Source organism: Ambystoma mexicanum, chromosome 8 (genome assembly GCF_040938575.1).
Source record: "Ambystoma mexicanum isolate Mex_15411 chromosome 8, UKY_AmexF1_1, whole genome shotgun sequence".
NCBI lineage: Eukaryota > Metazoa > Chordata > Amphibia > Caudata > Ambystomatidae > Ambystoma > Ambystoma mexicanum.
Genome location: NC_090929.1, coordinates 139364499 through 139379080, shown reverse-complemented (window position 1 = coordinate 139379080; position 14582 = coordinate 139364499). Strand labels below are relative to the sequence as shown.

At 47.8% G+C, this 14582-nt stretch overlaps 1 protein-coding gene across 2 annotated transcripts in view; it reads left to right on the top strand.

Annotated features, from left to right (window-relative positions):
• GARNL3 (GTPase activating Rap/RanGAP domain like 3) overlaps positions 1-14582 on the top strand; it is a 1295083-nt gene that overhangs the window by 115351 nt on the left and 1165150 nt on the right. The window lies entirely within an intron of this gene.

Sequence of the window (14582 nt, the reverse complement as noted above, 5' to 3'; positions counted from 1 at the left end):
ATAATTTGTGGAGAGCCCATCCAGCCCACCGCACAGCTACACAACGAAACACAAAGTCTCCCTCTAAAAAAGCAATATCCACCTCAGCTAACCAATCTGACCTAACGGATATCGCCGCCAGCACCAACATCCATTGCGCAACGTCCATCACCACACAGACGGCAGTTATCCCAATGCCATTTATCATGAACCACATGACTACACCATGAGCTACTCCTGACGCAACAGATATAAAACTCAAAGGATCCTTCATTAATGCTAGATCAATCCCAGCTCATGCCCTAGATATTGCTGACCTCATCATGTCTAACAAACTAGACCTCTCAAGCCATAACAGAAACATGGCTCCACGCAGCAGCGGGTGCGTCACTTTCCTTGGCTGTCCCGGACATCTACACCATCTTCAGATCAGACAGACAGGGTGTCAAAGGTGGGGGAGTGGCAACCATTGACAAAAGCCACCTCCTCATAAGAGAAATTCCCAACCAATCATTTCAATCAGGTGAACTACTCTCCATCAAACTGTCCTTAAACCATTCCAGCACAGTGACTATCCATCTCATATACAGGCCCCCTGGAGCAATCCTCTTCTACGAAGAAGATGTGGCTCATCTCCTCTCAGCAAATACCAAGCCCACTTCACAAATCATTCTTATGGGCGATCTCAACCTGCGTCTCCATGACACTAATGATAACATTGCCTCCACCGTCGCCAACACCGTTGGCGCACTAGGCTTCACCCACTGCATCACAAGCCCCATTCACATTAAAAGTCGAACACTCGACTGGCTAGCTGACCATAATTTCCAAACCGAGATCCAATCCAGCACCCCATGTCCATGGTTCGTTCATCACGTTATCTCGTTCTCAATACCTCAAATCAAGACCCAAGTTATACCACCCGCTCAAGCCCCAGCTGCACCATCCAGAAACTCTCTAACACCTGAGAACATCCTTCCACTCCTGCACCACATCACAGATTATCAGAATAACACTAGTAACAATCCAACGACAATGGTAGATCTGTACAATCAAACCTTTCTAGCTGCTATTGACAAGGTAGCACCACTAAGCATTCGCAAAGCCAAACCTCTTTAATGCCTGGTACATCCCCAACCTCAAAACACTACGCAATACCAAGAGAACAGCAGAAGCCAATTGGAAAAAAGCCCCCACATGGATCAGAACAAAGCCATTTTCACCAGTTCCTCCAAAAATTATAAAAATGCTATCATTCTAACCAAGAGCTCCACTTACAACAACAGAATCACCAGAGCCAATTCCGGCACAAAAGAACTTTTCACCATTCTTAGAGAGCTTGAGACCTCAGTGCTCCCCCAAGATGCATGTCTTAAAGACACTGCCTGGTACACAGATACTCAACAAGCTCTTCTAGGAAAAATAGCTTCACTCCAAACAAAAATCTAACTAAAAAAGCTGAATCTAACACTTAGCCAGCCTGCACAACTCCCATACTTTCAGCTCAGAAAGCGAACACTTACTTCCAATCTCAGCCACCGAAGTTCTGAACATAATCATAAGTCCCAAACCTTCCAAATGTCAAGGTGATATTTGCCCAGCCTCACTCATCAATGAATGTGCTGCTGAACTCTCACCTTTCATCACAACTATAATAAACGCTTCCTTCAAAACAAACAATGCACCCACCAACCTCAAAGATGCCTGGGTTCTCCCTTTACTAAAGAAACTCATCCTTGACCTCAACATCCCCACTAACTACCGACCAATAACAACGGTTCCATTGTTCCTTAAAATACTGGATCGAGCAGCCTAACTGCAAATCCAAAAACACCTGGAAACCTTCAACCTCCTAGACCCCCACAAATCTGGCTCCTGACCAGGACACGTAACCGAAACAGCCTTGCTCGATCTTAAAATTCAAATGGACGAATTCAAAGATAACGGCTAACTATCCCACCTACTTGATCTATCAGCGGCCCTTGACCTGGTTGACCATAACATACTTTGCAATCAGCTTGCAACAGCTGCCCACTTCTAACCTGATACCATACTTTGGATACAATCCTTCCTGACCAACAGAACCATGAGGGTCTTCTCACCCTCTGCATCAGCCCCACCTACCCCAGTCTCATGCAGAGTGCCGCAAGGCTCATGCGTCTCACCCACGCTTTACAACATATTCAAAAAAACACTGTTCAACCTCCTTGATGGTTTGGGTGCTCTCCAATCTTGACTCTAACACTGCTTGCGTCCTCATCCTGCTTGATCTCTCTTCTGCCTTTGACACTGTCAACCATGCCATCCTGCTCAACCGTCTCCTTGATATCCTGGGTATCACCGGTCAGGCTCTGGCGTGGCTGACTTCTTTCCTCTGCGACCGACCCTCTCAGGTCCAACTTGGGTCCTTCCTCTCCGCTATCTTTTTCTCTACCTGTGGTGTCCCCCAGGGGTCCAACCTCTCTCCCGGGCTGTACAACCAATACCTGGCACTCCTGGCCCACCACATCACCGCAACTCTCTGCCCCAACTTTCAGTGTTATGCGGATGACACCCAGCTCATTTTCAGGCTACCCCCAGCCTCCTCTTCTACTTCCCTCATCTCTGACTGTCTGTCTACTATCCAGGAGTGGTGTGCCGCCACAAGACTTGTCCAGGGATCGTATCTCTCCAGGACTAAAATCTCTACCCTGGCTCCCTGTGGCTGCAAGGATTAAGTTCAAGTTAAGTACCTCTGCATCGTCCACAAGGCCTTCTGGGTCCTGGGCCGCAATACCTTCAACTCTCTCTTCCTAAATACCTTCCTTCTTGAGCTCTTTGCTCATCTGCCTCAAACTCTGTCAGGGTCAGTCGATTCTCCAAGCAACAAGTTGGTGGTAGATCTCTTTATTCAGCTGGGGCCTCCCTGTGGAACAGCCTCACTGCCTCCCTGAAACTTGAGGAGAATCATCTTCGGTTCCGAAAACCTTTCTCTTTGCTTCTGCTTTTTCTCCTCCTCTCCATTGCTGACTCCATGGCTGACACTGACTTTGCACTGGTTGCCTGGCCGCCCTCTGATCTCGGGCCCAGCCCCCTGCCAGTCGCATTCCTGCACTGCCCTCCTGGCAACCCCGCACTTGGGGACTGTTTCTGTATCCCAACAGTCCTACTACCAGCACTTGACACCTGTTTTCTGCACTTACCCTTGCCTCCTGCTGGCCGTACTTTACCTACTGTTATTATTTCTTATCCCATGTGCTGCAATGTCCTCTCCCCTTCCCACCCTGCACTTCTCCCCCCTCCCCTCCCATGCACTTGCGCGATCTGATTGACACCTGGCCTAGTAGGGTCGTTTTCTGTCTTCCCTCTGTTCCCCCCCCTTGCCTCGTTGCGCCTTGAAACACCTGTGTATAGGTGCATTATAAATGCCATATCATATCATACCTATACTAACTATGCGGATGACACCCAAATCCTCATACCCCTTTCAGGCTCCCATGACCTTGACTCCAAATCCCTAAACCAAATCTACCAAATTATCCAGGCATGGATGGCCCAACACGGCCTCTGTCTCAATGATGAAAAGACAGAGCTTCCCCTTATCGGCCCACATCACTGAATAAATAAACTTGACAACACTTACTGTTCCTTTATAATTGATGGCAACACCATTAACGCATCTAAGAAAGTAAAAACATTGAGCATCTATCTTGACTCAGCCCTTACGCTAAAGAGAAAAGTTAATGCTACAGCCTCAGCTGCTGCCTACGTATCCAAGCTCATTTTGCTTGTCGACGCTTCCTGTCTGCAGCCAGTTGCACAACCCTAGCCAGAGCTCTGATCCTATCCAGACTGGATTATTGCAACTCCCTTTACATGGGGAATAACAAAAACAACATAATAAACTGCAACTGATTAAAAATAATGAAGTAAGAGCAGCCTTGAACATTCCCAAGAAGAACCATGTCAGTGAGGCAAGACGCTCCACCCATTGGCTTCCAGTACATGACCGCATCCTATTTAAGACTCTCTCCCTGACTCACAAATGAATCTCTCTATCAGCTCCCAAATACCTATCCAACAACTTTGCATTGAACAAATCCAACAGACCAACACGCACTGTCTACACTCCCTCCTCTCTATCCCCAAATTCAAACTACAGAAAGCAGGAGGCAACAGTTTTCCAGTACTGGTAACGAAACACTGAAATGCCTTACCACCTTCTCTAAGGTGCAAAGCATCCTTCTGGAGATTCTGCAAACTTCTGAAGAAACAGCTATTCACGCTAGAATAACATACTTCGCCCAGCTAAACATTCTGACGACCCACCCATCCATCCTGTCCTGGACCTCAAATGCTGTTACCTATAATATCGCTTATGCCTTACTTGAATACAAACATTAATCTGAAAGCTAATCCTATTGATTTTGATAACATGTATGTACCCCTTATCTTTAAGAACACCAATGGTAACATGTATGTAACCTTTTAAGAATATCAGTGCCCAGTTTTTTGCCAATTATTGAGCTGAAAAAACAATGTTGGGGGGTTTCCCCCAATCCACTCTTTCCCAGCTTTTTGCTACCTATGCCCCAGCCCTTCTGCCACTTATATCCCTTTATCCACCACCTCCCGCTATATTTTGTGATGAATTCTTTCTGCCAAAATCAGCTGCAAAAAAAACCCCTGGCGATGAATGAACGTCATACCTTCTGATCAGGTCACCACTCATTAACACCCCAGCTCAAAATGGGGCAAATGAGGTAGGAATGCGTGAAAGCTATCTCGGCATTTAAATGCATTGGCCCCCTTCTAAAGCGTGTGGAAGGCTGTACCCAAGTGGTGCAGGAACTGCGTGAATGTGGGACCTCCTCCAGCCAGTGCTCAGATGCTTGCGTACTGGCATGGTTCCAGTGGATTCTGCCCACTTTTCCAGTATACGGAAAAAAAAAGAGTGATCAGTGGTCATCAATAGGAAACGAAGACCACCATGGTCTTCCCGTGACAGCCTCCTTTGCAGATTTGGGGCGCGTGGGCCAGAGATTGCGCCACACTCTCATGTAAAGCGATTCAGATCTCCAGTACCCTGGTCAGTCATCCCAGCAAGTGGTGGCTCCTCCATCAGCCTCAGCTGTGTGGTAAAAGGAAATAGAAGGAGTGATCAGCTGGCATCAATAGGCGACGAAGAACACCATGTTTCCCGTGACAGCCTCCATTGCATATCCGGGCGCATGGGCCAGAGATTGTGCCACACTCTCATGTGAGCTTCTCCACCTAAAACGAACCCCCTCCCATAACCACTGCATCAACTTCATCATCATCTACAGACCTCCTTCATTAATCTCTGACTTCAATGACGATCTTTGTCACATACTGAACAACCTAAAAGGAATCAATACGGGAACTGTACTCTTGGGCGATCTAAACAGATGGCGAGGAAATTCCACCGATAAAGAAACCATAAGTATTGAAAAAAATCTCCAAAACATCAGTTACTCAATTGCAAATAATGGCCCTACTATTAAAACAAATAATCAACTAGACTGGATTATCATAAACAATGTTGAACTCACAGTAACAAGTGCACTGCCTTGTATTTAGAAAGACCACTACAAAATTGAAGCAACGCTTTCTCTAACATTCAAGACAAATTATTTTGACAACTCACTCAAAATCATCCAAAGCAGGAATCTGAAGAAAATCACATCGGATATCCTACTAGAAGGGATTACACACATCATGGATAAAACCACAGATGACGACCCCTGTAACTTAATCACTTCTACCTATGGCAACTATTTTCAGGAACTACTGGATAAGAAAGCACCACTTAAAAATAAACAAGCTCGTCCTAATCCAAACCACCAAAATTGGTAAACGGCAGAATTAGGTACACTTAATACAGCCAAAAGAAAACTCGAAAGACAGTTGCAAAAAGCCCCTTTGGAACTTAACAAAGAAAATTGGAAAAAGTGTGACTCTTTGAACAGAACCAAAATAACAGAAACAAAAATAAATTACTATAATGAGCAAATTGCCGGTGCTTCAAACTCTACCAGCAAATTGTTCCAAATCCTAAAAACTATCGAAAAACCACCCACTCTCTCCCCGCCTTTCCAGCCAACCATAGCTGACTGTGAAAAAGTCCAAACAGCCTTTGCACACAAGATTTCAAAAGCCAGTGACACCATAATAAACTGCAAAGTTACAGATACGCCACCCCTGCACCACATTAACTAAGAAAATTTAGAACCTAAGGTACCTTATTTTCAGTTTTCACCGGTCTCATTAGAAAACATGCTAGATACTCTTTCATCCTTAAACTGTACCTCATGTGTTGAAAACGTTTTGCCCCTAAACTCATACTAGACAATGCAGAGATCGTTGCACCATTTCTATGTCGTATGACAAATTCCTCATTCAGAGATCGGAAAGTCGCTGTTGGAATAAAAACAGTCACAGTCACACCATTGGTGAAAAAGCCTGGTCTAGACCAACAGGATCCGATCAATCTTAGACCAATTACAAATCGCAATTTCCTGTAAAAAAAATCCTTGATAAAATAGCCACACGTCAACTACAAGAATACGTTGACAAGCATAACCTTCTGCATTCACAACAGTCAGGCTTTAGAAGTGCTCATAGCACCGAATCTGCATTACTAGATCTTCAAACTAAAATGCTGGGTATTCCAGACAAAGGAAAGGCAGGCTTGCTGATCCTTTTGGACCTCTCGGCAGCTTTCGATTTATTAGATCATGGGAAGCTCCGAGAGGCCCTAAACACAGCTTGAAATTGCTCAGAGGAAGCCATTGAATGGGTATCATCCTTTCTGGAGGATAGAAACTCCAAAATCATCTGGGGGGGGGGTGGGCATTCCACCACTTCCAAACCTGTAGACTGTGGTGTCCCGCAGGGAGCTCGTTATTCTCCCCTCTTCTTTAACTCATACATCTGCTGTGTCTGCTCCCTACTCTCACAGCTTAGGATCTACTTTACCAACTTCGCAGATGACACGCAACTAATCGTGGAACTATGTGGAGACCATACGTTAGACAACAACAGACTATTAGCCATTTATAATACCATCGAAATTGGGATGAAATCTCATTGGATGTGTCTCAATAGCTCCAAAACTGAGCTCATGCATTTGGCACCCCAAAAGCCTTACAAAACTTAGGACCAGCTTACTCTTCCTTCCTTATAAAGGACTCCACCATCACAGTCGCAAACAAAGTTAAAACACTTGGCATCTATTTGCAATCTTCACTAGGAGTGGAGGCACAGGTCTTGTACCTAAAACGGAATTGCCAGTACTATCAGAGGCTGCTATGCCATATTAGGCCATTCCTAAGCACCAGAAACAGTGCCACAATTGCCAGAGCCACTATCCTGTCACGACTGGACAATAGAAATGCATTGATGCTAGGTTCCAGCAGCAATTGTATTAAGCAATGTCAAATAATCCAAAATAATGCAGTCAGATCTATTGCAGGAAAATCCAAACGCGACCACATACCAAAAGACAGAAACGACCTCCACTGGCTTGCTATAAAGGAGCGTATCACTTTTAAATCCTTGACAATGGTCCATCGCTGCCTAAATGGCACAGCTCCAGCATACCTGAAAAAGGAATTTAAATGGTACGAACCAAGTCGAAGCCTAAGATCTGCCAAGCAAGGATTACTTGAATCCGGCCACGCCAGAGTAAAAGCCACAGGCCTAGGTAGAGCCTTTCCCACCAAAGCTATCTCCCTTTGGAATGAACTACCCTGTAACCTCAGGCTGGAAAGCAACATCCAATCATTTAAAAAGCAGTTGAAAACGATGCTCTTTAGGTAAATTGACACACTTACTTCCACTGCGCTCATGTTGAACCTACCTTACTCTCTACTTGTATTGTCCTGTGAACTCTCTGTCCTTGTGTCTTTGTCGCGTCCTGATGTTTGCAAGCTTTCGGCGCGTTACTAATATATAAATAAAAATAAATAAAATAAATGTAAAGCAATTCAGATCTCCAGTTCCCTGGTCAGTCATCCCAGCAGGGGGGTGACTCCTCCATCAGCCTCAGCTGTGCGGTATAAGGAAAAAGAAGGGGTAATCAGTTGGCATCAATAGGCGCCGACGACCACCATGTTTCCCGTGACAGCCTCCATTGCAGATTTGGGGCGCGTGGGCCACAGATTGCGCCACACTCTCATGTAAAGCGATTCAGATCTCCAGTACCCTGGTCAGTCATCCCAGCAGGAGGTGACACCTCTGTCAGCCTCAGCTGTGCGCACAAATGGATCGCAGTCTGGTTGAAGGAGCAGAGGCGTGCAATTGACCGGTCTCGTAGACCTGCAGTCACCAGGCGCATCATAATGCACCTGTTAGTATTCATTTACCAAAGGCAGGTGCTCCTAATGTGTATTCTCACCGCTAGCCTCTCCCCTGCCTCTGGGGTATTTCTAAAGATAGGTTTTCCATTACTTCCCAAAGGCCGCCTGGATTGCTTTGTTTCCTGTAGTTTGCACATGTTGCCAAGGATGCCTGCGTTTGAAAAGTGCTCAGTGGGCGTCTTTATTGCTTGCATCCTACAATACATTCATTTGAAGCGAGCAAAGTATTCTCCTATTATTCTGCCTTCTGCACCGAGAGGTGCCATAGCACGCTCATTAAGTTGTTCTTTTCAGCACTCCCGCTCATCTTTTACTGTCCCTTTCATGGCTACAATGGATGCATTAAACTCATAATTCAGCAACCAACATACCATGTCTCTGGGCAAGTCCCACTGGCCGGTGGTGCTCCCCGTTCTGTTTTATCTCTCTGTCAATATGCTCTGTCACACTCTGCTTCACTCTTATTTCTATGTGTCAATGCAGTATGTCTCTCCCTCTTTTTCTCTCTGAAACCTTTGAATTTGCAGAGGTTTTGGACTACAGCTCCCTTCAGCTGTAGCCAGTAGACTCAATAGTGAGGGAGTCGCAGTCCAAAACACCCAAGTGTAGGTTTCCGATCACTTCTCTCCCTCTTCCTCAATTAGTGGGTTGTTGTGAAGTGAAGGTGGTGTAGGCATGCGTAACGCCTGGCTGTGGTTCACGCATGCGCCTTCAATAAAGGAGGAGCCCCGGGATCCCGTAGCACGAAGACCCTCCTATGTGTATTCCTTCAGGTAGAGGGTCGGGGAGCTATGATACGGAGGGGGCCTGGGGCAAGCAACAGCCTTATAACACTGGCGACAAGGACGTTGCAGTGGGGAGATAGATGCTCGGAATCAAACGCATCGTTTCCTGAGCATTCTCTCTGGGCCCACTAGCTGCGTCACCCGCATGGTGCACATGGAGCCGCCATTTTGGAATCCTGATGGTTGCGGCCCCTCATTGGGTGCTCGTGCGTCGCAAAATGAACATTTTTGGTTCCTTCAAGGCTAACTAATAGACAATTGGAGGGTTTGGACATTGTGAGGCAGTGCTTTTTGTGGATTACTTCCAGTTATCTCCCATGGGCATATAGTAGTTGGGTTCTTCGAGGAACATTTCTGGAGCCTTCAAGGCTACTTAATGGACAATTGGAGAGTCTGGACATTGTGAGGCAGTGGTTTTTGTGGATTACGTCCAGTTATCTCCCATGGACATATACGCGCTCATTACGACCCAGGCGGTAAGTTACCGCCTGGGCCGTGACTTTACCACCATGGCGTAAACTACGTTTACGCCATGGTGGTTGGCGGACTTACCGCCCCATTCCGACCTTGGCGGGGCGGTAAGTCCCCAATCCCCATTTACCCTTCCCCATTCCCATTTTTGCCCCATAGGGCATAATGGGAGTGGGGAAGGCGTTAATTACGCCACCGTAAATTACGGTGGCGTAATTAACTCCATGGTCCCTTAGCGCCATGGATTTTAACACCCGCTAAAAGCGGGTGTTAAAACCTCCATGGCGCTAAGGGACCTCGTAATTGGCGGTAAGGGGTCGGCGCAGCTAACGCTGGCGTAAACCCCTTACCGCCAGGGTCGTAATGAGGCCCATAGTGTGTGGGTGCTATGTGGCTGGGAGTTCAAGGGCAATCTGCTGTAATCGATAGGCCATGGTGTATGAGGTCATCAAAATACCAGGGACTAAGTGATCCTGTTCACTTAGGCTCAGTGCCTTCCTGAGCAAGTTGGCCTTTCAGCAGGCAGGTGCACGCACCTTTTCCCTGGTAGAGGGACATATTTCTGCGCCATCATCTTTCTACATCACGTCGAGGGTGGGGCACGCTCAGCACTGGACTCAGTGCGGACAGCTACGTCTGGACTCCCGTTGCTTCCATCATGTTCACCCCTGCGGACTTGCAGCCTCTGAGGGCGTGAGAGGTGCCTGTGTGGTCCACAGCCATGGTGGACAATGCAAACGCCAATCAAGGGGTTGGGGCCCCACCTCTGCAAGATGCACAGCCTCCGGCCAGGCCCATTCCGAGGCAGCAAGGCACTCTTGTTCCCATGCCTGAATTTGACATGTCTGGCCCTCCATCCAAAGTAGGCCCGAAGTGGCTCTATCGGACAGACATCCGCAGTATCACCCAAAGGTTCGCGGGCCTATTCGAAGGAGTGGGCAAGCTAAAAGGGGAACCCATCTGCTTACACATTGATGAGTCAGTGAGACCGACGACATTGAAGCACCGACGCATTACATTTCACCTGCGGGCGCAGGTGGAGCAGGAACTTCAAAACCTTGTGGATCTGGACATTATCGAGAGGGTGGAGGGGCCCACTGCGTGGGTATCTCCATTTGTCGTGGCGACCAAACCTAAGCAGCCGGGGGCTTTACACATCTGCGTGGACATGAGGCTGCCCAACCTCGCTATCAAGAGGGAACGACATCTGATGCCAACGCTGGATGATGTGGTGGGGGAGCTGCAGGGTACCAAGGTGTTCGCGAAGCTAGACCTGCGCTCGGGCTACCACCAGTTTGAGCTGCATCCAGACTGCCAATATATCATCACCTTCACCACCCATAATTGCCTGTATCAGTACAAAAGGCTGAGTTTTGGAATTTCCTCAGCTGCAGTGGTGTTCCAGAACGTGATCAGGGGTGCTCTCGCTGGACTAAAAGGGGTAATCAACCTAAGCGATGACATCCTGGTATATGCCAACTCTGAAACCGAGCACATGATCAGGCTGGAGAAGGCGTTGGAGAGGATCCGCGATTTGGGGCTGACCCTTCATCGGGGAAAAATGTGAGTTTCTCAAGGAGAACATCAAGTTTTCAGCTTCATTTTTCACCCCGGAGGGATATCACCAAACCCTCAGAAGGTGAAAGACATTAGGGACACCAGGGCCTCGGAAACTCCCTCTGAGGTACGCAGCTTGCTGGGGATGATGAATTACTGCAGGAGGTTTATCAAGAGCCTTGCTTCCATTTCAGAACCGCTGAGGGCCCTTACGAAGAAGGACGCTGAGTGGACATGGTCGGAGCAGAATGCTTTTGATACCATCAAGAATGGGGGAGGAAACCATGGCCTTTTTCAAACCCAAGAAGGAGTCTGAACTGGTCGTCGACGCCAGCCCTGTAGGTCTAGGGGCGGTGCTCCTGCAGCCTGACCTCCAAGGACAGATGCAGCCCATCGCATACACCAGTAAGGGTCTAACAGAGACCGAGCAACGGTACTCCCAAATTGAAAGGGAAGCACTGGCCATACTGTGGGGCTGCAAGCACTTTCAAATCTACATTCTGGGCAATCCAGTTGTCGACATCACGGATCACAAGCCTCTGATCCCCATCATGACTGGGGCATCTGCCAAACTGCCCCCGGGGTTTGAAAGGTGAACGCTCACCCTTATAAAATATGGGATTAAGTTGCAGTACAAGCCGGACACACACAACCCGGCGGACTACCTGTCCCGCCATCCCAGGGGTGACAGCTCGCAGGCAGGACAGCCTGGAGATGACTGTACCGAGATCATCAGACATGAGGTGGAGGCAGCCATGCCGATAGTTCTAAAGTTGGAGGAGGTGGCCAAAGCCTCAAAGGCTGATGGGTGTTGTCAGATGATCCAAGATGCCATGGGCAGCAGGGACTGGAAATCAACCTTGGTGGACATATCCAGGAGAGAAACAGATGCTCAAAATAACCTACAGGCACTGTGGCCGGATCGTCATGAGTTATCAGTATCGGATGAAGGACTATTACAGAGGGGGAGGGGGATTGTGATCCCGAGAGCATTGGTGGAGAGGGTCCTAGAGCTTGCCCACAGTGGCCATCAGGGCCCGGCCAAAATGAAGGTGCGGTTGAGAGCCAAAGTCTGGTTCCCGGACCTCAAGAAGAGGGTCAATGAATTTTTGCACCGGTGCTTCTGGTGTCAAGCTGCTGCCCCACTGATTAAAGACCTGCACATCGAGTCCATGGAAAGGAGCGACAAGCCCTGGTGCACGGTACATGCCGATTTTGGTTCCACTGGACGGGGCATGTACTTTCTAGTGATCATTGACCAATGGTCCCGCTACCCAGAGGTGGAGCTGGTGGAGTCCACGTCCAGTGACCAGACCATCCAAGCCATGGACAAGATCTTTGCAACCAATAGATTTCCAAATGAGTTGTGTTCGGACAATGGGCCCCGTTTCAGGGCCGCCGTTTTGCCACTTTTATGGACGAATGTGGAATCACACGCAGCTAAGTCACGCCTAGGTGGGCGAGAGCAAATGGGGAGGTGGAACGCTTTATGAAAACTCTGAATAAGGTTTTCGGGATCACTCAGGGCCAAGGGGAGGAGCTGAAAAGGAACCTCTACCACTTTCTCCACGAGTATTGATCCACACCCCATCAGTCTACAGGGGTGACCCCACGGAAGCCATGTCCAAATGGTGCCTGAGGGGTCTGATACCGGAGAAGGAAGGACGACCTCCCGAGGTCATTGAGAACTAAAGGGTCCTGGAAGAAAGGAGAACACCCAATGAGCGTGAAAACATCCGAATGCATCAGAAGCCGGCCAGCATCGCAGTGGGCGACACTGTCATTGTTCGCAATTGGCACCCTGAAGGGAAACTGTCCCCCAACTATGTGCCCAAACCCATGGGCTTAACTCATGTTAAAGGATCGATGGTGATGGCATCCGACAGAAGATGAACAGTAACGAGGAACTCTTGTTTCTTTAAAAAGGTGTACACCCACGAGACCCCTGACGTGCCCCGGGAATGCATGCCACCGATTCCCACCTCCAGCGCAGCACAGAGGCTCGAAAAGGACACCAAGGACCGTACCCCATAGGAACATCCTAGAGTGGAGAGCAGAGAGGAGGGGCGGTACCCCCGCTGTGAAGGACGAAGATGCCCGACCCTTTTCCAGGACTACATTATGGACCCTAGTTCCTGAGGGCCAGAGGGAATGGTAACAGCCCAAGTTGGGCTTCAACCTATATTATGTACTGTGTTTTCACTTGTGCGCCACGTTGACATGTTATTCTAAGTTCAAGTAATGGTCTTGTTTGTTTGTTATGAAAAAGGAGGGATATTACAAAGTGAAGGGCATGTACGCATGCGCGACGCCTGGTCTTGGGTCGCGCATGAAAGTTCAATAAAGAAGGAGCCCCAGCTCGGCAGTTGCCGCCGGGATCCCATGGCATGCAGACCTGCCTCTGTGTTTTCCTTCAGGTACAGGGGCAGGGGGCCATGATACGGAGGGGGCCCGGGGCAAGCAACAGCCTCATAACAGGTTCCATCTATATTCCCGACTTTCGCCCCCCTGCCCAATCCAGCATGACCCTCACCTCTGTTTACCACCAGTGCATGTGGTATCTATGGAATCATTCTGAAGGTAGCCGCAAAACACCACCTCCACCTGTGGCAACCTAAAAAAGGTATTTTTATACAAGATTTCTTTCAGATTTCTGTCAGATTTCTTTCTGACCGACCCTTGCATGCATTACATTTGTAATGAGGTGTGGGTCTCTTTAGTGATGCCCACCTTTCCACCCGCTTACCATGGGCCATTTACAAAATAACAAATGCTGTACGCTTCTGTAAAGTAACACATGTTTTTTAAATGCTAAATTGGAGAACAATCAATGGAATGTCTACATCCTCCTCAGAGGTGAAGGTAAAAACTGGTGAAAAAAACTGCCACCTTCATTTGACCAAATACTGAATTGGGTGGATGGTAAATTAGTCAGTATTTGTCAAATGCTTTTGATAATACGGGTAGCACCGTCCTATGTGTCCCTTCGCCTGTGTGTGAGTCTCCCTCTAACTCTTCCCTCTCTCTCACTCCTGCTATCTTGCCCTCTGTGTATCTCACAATTAAATAGTGCACGTAAGTGTGTGGAGCTGTGGGACTGGCTGGAAAACTATGCTTATTTAAATAGCTTAAAAAGGTATCAATCCAGGTTCTATATGCTGTACACGTTTAAGAAGCCGCAGCCATATTTAAATCTCTGTTCTTCTCCTAGGCTCAGGAGTTTCATTTTACTCTTAAGATTGGACTACCTGCCCGTTTTAGCTGTTACAAGTACAGTGAATCATATTCCGTGGGCCGATCGCTGGTGTCGGATATGCAAAAACAGAAAAGCCATCGAAAGTGCTAAACATCTGATATCACAATGTCCTAATATGTCTAAGACCTATCTTACATTTTATGGCAGTGATGTACAGAACCCAGACTCAATAAG